The sequence below is a fragment of the Dipodomys ordii genome, unplaced genomic scaffold (assembly GCF_000151885.1).
Source record: "Dipodomys ordii isolate 6190 unplaced genomic scaffold, Dord_2.0 Scaffold47, whole genome shotgun sequence".
Lineage (NCBI taxonomy): Eukaryota > Metazoa > Chordata > Mammalia > Rodentia > Heteromyidae > Dipodomys > Dipodomys ordii.
The window spans coordinates 7,400,061-7,407,900 of NW_012267263.1; the positions used below are offsets into that span (position 1 = coordinate 7,400,061).

Below are 7,840 nucleotides of genomic sequence, written 5' to 3' on the forward strand. Positions count from 1 at the left end.
GCTGAATCAGAGCATTTGCTCGCTCGATTTGAGGTTATCAATCTACCAGTTAATCACAGCTGCTTGGTCATTGCCTAGAATTGAAAGGCCTCCCTGACTCACCTTTTAGGAAGAACATCAAGAAGGAGTTAATGACTATTAGAAAATTACACAATTCCCAGATAGGTCATCCCTATTTTCATTTAAAACATCCTTGGACCATAGGTAAGACTTGAAGAGCACAGCTGACTGACTACCCCTGTCTGCCAGGCAAAAGAATCTTCTGAAAGGTATTTTAATCGTATCAGTTTCCTCATCTGTAAAACAAATCTGAAGATACATTTCCAATAAGAATGCCTTGAGGCATAGATCAGTGCCTACTCTTGCTGTCTCTGTTAGGATCTCAGAAAGAAAGCAAGTGTCTGGGCAAGGAGAGTCACCCAGGGTGCAGTAGGGGTATGTTGGAATGAACACTCTGGAGGCTGGAAGACATGGGGAGGGCCAGAGAGTTGGTGGAATATATGGAGTAGCTGGCTGGGGCCACATGCCCCAGGGTAAGGAGGGAAAGTGCTAGAAAAGGGAGCACAGAGCGAGCATTAAGAGCAAAGGTTTAACATGGATCTTGTAATTAGTGTGACAATCATTCCAGTACATGTAAAGGCATTTTGGAAGCAACTGGAAATGTATGTCCCGAGGTCTAAGATTAGAAGTGGCCACCTTCTTCCCTGTGCTGTAGAGTTAGGATCCTGCAGATGATGACATGCTGGACTCTGCTCCACCAAGGACAGTCAGAGATGTGGCTGTAATCAACATGAAGAGGAACTCTGACACCACCGCCTCTCCTGGGAACGCAGGCTGGTACATGTGGAAGCCCCTGGCTCTGGCTTTCATCTCCTCAGGTCCTTCCTGCCTTACACGCTTCTCTGGATCATCCTCCTGAGTAAAAGTGTGACCAGTTGGGCCACCCAACTCCAAGATGTCGAGAAGAGAGGCCTCTTGTGTTCTTGAGCATGTGGCAGGGATGGTAGGCACCATCAAGCAGAGAGCTGAGGCGAGGAATATGAACAGAATTGAATAAAGGGTCCTGTGACCAGCCTCCAGGGGGCTGATCTGAATAAAGATTGCTCTGGGACAGATTGGGTGATAACAGAGACATAACTGACTGGGCAGGAGCCTGGTGACAGGAGCACTATTACAGGCTGGACAGAGGTCAGCCAAAAGGTTAGGTTGAGGGCAAGGTCATACGATCAAGAGGCAGCTTCATGAAATGGGGGAGGCTTTTGTGCAACAAGGGTACTGGAGTTTCGTAAGGGATGACTGATTCTGGCTGTCCGCCCAGCTCTGAGTTTCCTGTTCATAGTTCTCCAGATGTGTCATTAGACCCAAGAGGCTCTGACACAGGCATCACCAGGAGTCCACTTTCTCTAGGATGTCTGAGAAGATGTGAACTCTCATTCTCGTGAGGCATGGAGAGCTTTTGTTTTTAATAACCAGCATTGAGTCAACAGGCTTCACTTGGGCAGAAAATCGCTGCTGGATTATCTGGAGACTTTCCATGTCCTATGAGGCCAGCCATTTCCAAACACCCCAATGACGAGGAACAGAAATGGTGAGAGGCTAACGGTACATCAGGTTTTTTGTTTCTGCATTTTTCCCTCCTTTTAGGGATGTGTTTACTTGTACTTGGATGAGGGGTGAAAAGAAACTGATAACAAATAATGCTGTTCGTTCAAACAAGACTAAGTATTTCTTGGAGTTACATTTAACCTTAAGATGTGTGTCTGAGCCACACTGTGAGGTCATCTGTGATTACCATATTTTATTCTATGGAAGACCAATTATATATATATATATATAAGTTAAATTTTATAACTGTGTGTCATAGTTATGTTGACTTTTGGAGTGGTGAGGGCTATAAAGCAAAGGACATTAAAATAAGGTCCTTTTGCTAGGTATGGGTGGTTCTTCATGCCTGTAAATCCTAGCTACTCAGAGGGTTAAGATCTGAGGATTGAGGTTCAAAGCCAGCCTGGACAAGAAAGTACCTGAGGTTTTTCTCTCCAATTAGCCGGAAGTAGAGCTCTGGCTCAAAATGGTAGAGTGCTATCCTTGAGCACAATAGCTCAGGGACAGTACCCAGGCTCTGAGTTCAAGCCCTAGGTCCAGCATAAAAAAAGAAAACAAAGTAACTAAAAGTCCTTTCATAATTCTGTTGTGGATGTTAGAATCAAAACATCTCTTTCCTTAAAGCAGCAGGGCATAGTCTCACACAAAGCTTTACTGAAGGTACAGCATTCGTGGATTGCATTTAAAGTCATACTACATTGTGCTGACAAGTCTTCCTTAAAGGCAGGAGCTTATTTTATTGTTGGAGACTTTAACTGATGTTAGAGCTACTGCTGTGAGCGCTATGAGGAAGACTGTGCCTCCTCTGTGGGGATTACAAAGAATGCCCCATGTTTTTTACTGGACACATTGGCCTCCATAGTTCTTTGTTAGTAGTATTGTGGTTTTTTTTTTTTTTTGGTTAGTAGTATTGTTGCAGAAAAGAATAAAACAATGAGATAGTGTCAGAAAATCCGGGGGAAGGAAATAAAAAGAGGATAAACAGGAGAACAGCATGAAGTTTGCCATTCCATTCAATTCAATCTTACATAAATGCTACTTCTGCACTATGCTTGTGAGTGTGCGAATCACTGGGTGGTAAGGATTCTTTACCATGTATAGCCAGAGACCAGTGGAGGTAGTGAGCCACAACATTGACTTAGGAAGGAGCTGGAGAACATGTAGTATGTGCCAGCTGCCAAGGATTTATGTTCAGCATATAAATGTGTTGGTCTGTTAGGGAAAAGAAAGAAGATGAGAATTGTCCAGAAAGATCCAGGAATATTTCCTGAGATGAACTTGATCTTCCTAATAGGATGATGAGTTTTAAAAGATTCTGACAGGTTTTTTTCTCAATGTAATGTACAGTTGTCAATCTTTTCTATTAGCATATATAAATTGTACAACATAATGTGTTTCATTATGACATTTCATACATGTATACCATATACTTTGATCATATTTACTCTCCTGTTACTATCTCTTGTCTTTCTACCTTCTGCCACTAGTCCTTCCTCTATTCAAATAGTCCCCCTTCTGCTTTCATATCTGCTTTTTCTTTTAATCGATATTCCACACATGAAGAAAAACATATGATATTTGTCTTTCTGGCTTATTTCATTTAACATGATGATCCCCAGCTCTAGACATTGCACTACAAATCGCATAAACTTATTCTTCATTATGGAATAATAGTACTCAAGTGTGTGTGTGTGTGTGTGTGTGCGCGAGTGCGTATATGTGACATTTTCTGCATCCATTCATCAGTTGGTGGGCACATGGCTGATTCCATAGCAAGTCTCTTGTGATTAATGCTGCTGTAAACATAGATATGCAGGTCTCTCCATTATGTTGACCTAGATAATTTTAGGTGTACCCAGGGATTGTAGAGTTAGATCATAAGATAGGTGTATTTTTGGTTTTCTGAGAAACCTCCAGACATAGCCATGGTAGTTGCACTAGTTTACATCCCTACCAGCAGTATCTGATGTTTTCTCCCCTCTCCACCTGCCCCGCCCCCGACCCAGACATCTTCACAAGCATTTATAGCTATTTACTTCCTTGATGATAACCATTCTGTAAAACCTACAAGCCCCAGAGTCCATTAGTTGGAAGAAAATCTTCGTAGCTGTGTTTAAGGAATGTTGAACATGTGTTTTTAGAATGTCTTAAAAAAATCTAGACCATGTGCTCATTGTCAAAAATAAAACCAAATGAATACATTCAGATGGTTTTAAAAGATGAAAAATAGCAAAACACTAGTGACTCATGCCAATAATCCTAGCTACGAAGGAGGCTGAGATCTAAAGTTCACAGATTGAAGCTAGCCTGGGCAGGAAGACTCTTGTCTCCCACCAAAAAGCCAGAAGTGGAGTTGTGGCTCATGTGATAGAGGGTCATCCTTGAGCAAAAAAGCTAAGGGACAGTGTCCAGGCCCTAAGTTCAAGCCTTCATACTGGCGTCAAAAAATAAAATCATAACTGCAAGGTAAACAATAGAGTTGAACATCTTTAATCTGAAAAACTGAAGGTCAAAGTGCTCCAAACTGCACTTTAGACATTTGGGTTATGTTTAATTTATAAAGTTTATGCAGATATTCCAGCATGCAAACAAGCAAGCAAAAACTCCAAAATCTGGTACAATTTTGATTTTAAGCATTTTCTCTCTTCTCTTTTCCCTCCTTTTATTTTCCGTTTCTTTCTTTCTCTCTTTCATTCATTGTAATCTTTCTATTAATTTACATATCTACCAGCACGGTATGAATACTATTTTCTAACATTCTCACCAACATTGTATTATATCATTACAATTTTTGTACTAGCCTGAATAATTGGCAATTAGTATTTTTTAATTTTAATTTATTTTTAAGGAAACACTTCGTGAAATCTTCTGACTTCCTATTCTGTTCTTTTAGGTTCAATATTTTTAAAATCTTTTTTTGGTTATCATCAAAGCTGTTACTCACCTTTTACCATAACTTGTGCCAACCTCATTTCTGAAGTCTGTGACCTTCTTTGAGGTTTCTCAATAAGTGTGCCATAATGGAGTGAATCAGATACTTTAACTCTGACTCTCCACTGAGGAGTCACATGGAAAAAAACCCTCATCTTTATGTTTCTATCTTCTTTTTTAGTTATAAGATTTAGAAACTGGCACAATGGCTCACACTTGTATCACAGGTATTCAGAAAGCCAAGACAAAAGGAGAGTTCAAGGTCAGCATAAGTATCACAATGAGACTTTCTCAAAAAAAAAAAAAAAAGAGCCAGGTGCTGGTGGCTCATGCCTGTAATCCTTGCTATTCTGGAGGTTGAAACCTGAGGATGGAAAATTTGAAGCCACAAATAGGAGTAATTTGGGCACGCACATGGGAGTAATTCTTATCACCAAAATGCTAAAAGCCAAGTTGTAGCTCAAGTGGTAAAGTGCCCGGCTTGAATGAGACAGCTTTCCCAAAACGTGTGTTCAAGGCCCAGTACCTGCACAAAAGTAAAATAAACTAAATGGAAAGAAGACGTCTCCCATCAGTGCTGCAAACTGCACTTGTCATATGAGGGACTTTTCTTGAATAGAAAAGGTAAAAAATGCAAAATGATGTTATTATTTTTTGCTGTTTAAAAAGTTGAATATACCTTATCCAAATTGCTTCAGACCAAAAGTATTTCAGATTTGACACTTTTTGGATTGTGAATATTTGCTTAGTTTATACTAGCTGAACACCCTGCCTCAGAGAACCCCAAATCTAACCTGCTCCAGAATTTGAAACTTTTATTCATGAAGACATAGCTTATACCATAGGAAAGAGATATTGTGTCTCGGACGCCAACCCTCACCCATAGCTGTTCCTGTCATGATCTCTTATGGAAAATACAGCAAAAAGTTCTCTCTCAAAAAGGTTCAGATTTGGGTTGGGAAGGTGGCTTAGTGGCAGAGTGATTGCCTAGCATGCATGAAGCCCTGGGTTCAATTCCTCAGTACCACATAAGCAGACAAAACCAGAAGTGATATTGTGGTTCAAGTGGTACAGTGTTAGTCTTGAGCAAAAGAAGCTCAGAGACAGTTCCCAGTCCCAGGGCTGGCAAAAAAGGTTCATAGTTCATAGAATTTTGGATTTCATATTTTCCTTATTTTAAAAAATATTGTTATTATCTTTAATTATACAAAAGAGTTGCCATTCAACAAAACAGTTTATAAATATAGTACATGTTGATCAATGTCACCCCTTTCAACATTCTCACCTACACTTCCCAAACTCCCCATTCTCTTACTCTTCTTAATTTTATAGAATATGTTTGAGGGTTTTTTTTTTGCCATTTAACAATGCAGTTTATGTATATGCTTTTTAGTCTATATCCCTTCAACATTTCTGATTAGTGACATTCAACCTGTTAAAATTTTTTTTTGTCTGTTGTGGGTCTCAAACTCAGGGCCTGAGTGCTGTCTCTGAACTTTATTTTGCTCAAAGCTAGTGCTGTACCACTTTGAGCCACAGCTCCACTTTTGACTTTCTCTTGTTTAATTGGAGATAAGATCTCAGCCTCCTTTAGCTAGGATTACAGGCATGAGCCACCAGCACCCAGAAATAAGTCCTATGTATACTTTGCCTCCCTAAAATATATTGTATATGAAAACCTACAAGCTGAAATCTTGGTACTGTCTTCTAATTCTAAACTTGGAAAATGTTCATTTGTTTCTCTGTGTATACATATGTGTGCACAGTGTGTATGCATGTATGATGACATTCATATGCATGCATGATGACATTCATGTGCATGGGTGTATAAACCTGTATATGCATGTGTACACATGTAGAATGATAAACATGTGTGTATGCTGTGCTGTATGTGACATGTTGCATATGTATGTATGTGTGTGCACATATGTATGTGAGACATAGACCTCTTGGTTCTCAGACTCAGCAATAGCCATATTTGGTATGAATCAAGCTAGTGAAGGAGGTGGGAGGGAAGTTTGAGGTAAGCTGGGGATGGTGGCAAAGGTTGGAGGGCCTTTGGGGCCAGGTATGAGTTTGGATTTTACTATGAATTTTAGACAGATTTCAGTCACAGTCTGGGAGGATGTAATCAGAGTCTAAATATGTTTACTCTATGGACTGTAACTGCTCCCAAGGAGATAACATGGGACTTTGCTATGTTTGCCCTAAGATATCTTGACAGAGATGACACTGTGTGAAGGCTGGCACCCAGGACATAATATTTCTTGCCTATGATACAAGCTCTGCCTAAATATGGCTCTGGAGTTATTCTACAAAGATACATTTTACTTCTCCCAGAAGTAACACTCATTTACAAAATATATTCTCATTAATTATCACATAGAGAGTCTGTGCTAAGCCCTAAGATGTGTGCTGGTGATGGGGAGGAGAAGAAAAGATGGTGTTGAAAAACAAACTTTATAGGTTAGGCAGGGGTGGAGGGTGGGTTTGGGGGGAAGTGTAGTTGTGGAGGTGGGAGGGAAGAGATGGTAGGGGAAAAACAAAGGAGGAGGCAATAATGCTTGATAAGAAGTGTACTCATTACCTTGCTCATGTAACTGTAACCCCTCTGTACAGTATTTTCATAATAAAAAACATTTAAAAAATGAAGAAAATATCCATGTACCTGTGGCCCACACCCACCCAGGAGGCTGAAATTTGAGGATCATGGTTCAAAGCCAGCACAAGAAGTATCTGTAAGTCTCCTCCAATTAACCAGCAAAAACAAACAAATAAATAAAATAAAAAAGCCATAAGTAGAGGTGTGTCTCAAGTGGTAAAGGCAGCCTTTAGTGAAGAAGCTGAGCCAGAATAGGAGGCCCTAAATTCATGCCCCAATAGCAGCACAATTAAAAAGGTGTGTTATTTGTGTAGAATCTATGAATTTCCTCTATACATTTTAAATCAACTCTATATGACTTATAATGTTTTCAATTTTTTTATTGTAAAGATACTATGCAGAGGGGTTACAGTTATAGGAGTAAAGTAATAAGTACATTTCCTATCAAGTGATATATAATATTTTGCACAGAGTAAATGCAATATGAATAGCTATGATATTGTGTTGTTTAAAGAATAATATCAACCTTTCTTTGATTTGTTGTGTTTCTGGGTCTCTATTCCAGATGCCCCTCAGTAGATGAATGGATCAAGAAAATGTGGTATATATACACAATGGAATTTTATGCCTCCATCAGAAAGAATGACATTGCCCCATTTGTTAGGAAATGGAAAGGCTTGGAAAAAATTATATTAAGTGAAG

The 7,840-nt window shown here is 39.5% G+C and overlaps 1 protein-coding gene across 1 annotated transcript in view; it reads left to right on the top strand.

The window, feature by feature from the left end:
• The first annotated feature begins 1,504 nt into the window (after positions 1–1,504).
• Positions 1,505–7,840, top strand: part of Il1r1 (interleukin 1 receptor, type I) — an 84,209-nt gene continuing 77,873 nt past the window's right edge. Inside the window, exon 1 of the mRNA XM_013019824.1 lies at positions 1,505–1,588. The gene's annotated coding sequence lies outside the window, so the exon portion shown is untranslated. The remainder of the gene's footprint in view (positions 1,589–7,840) is intronic.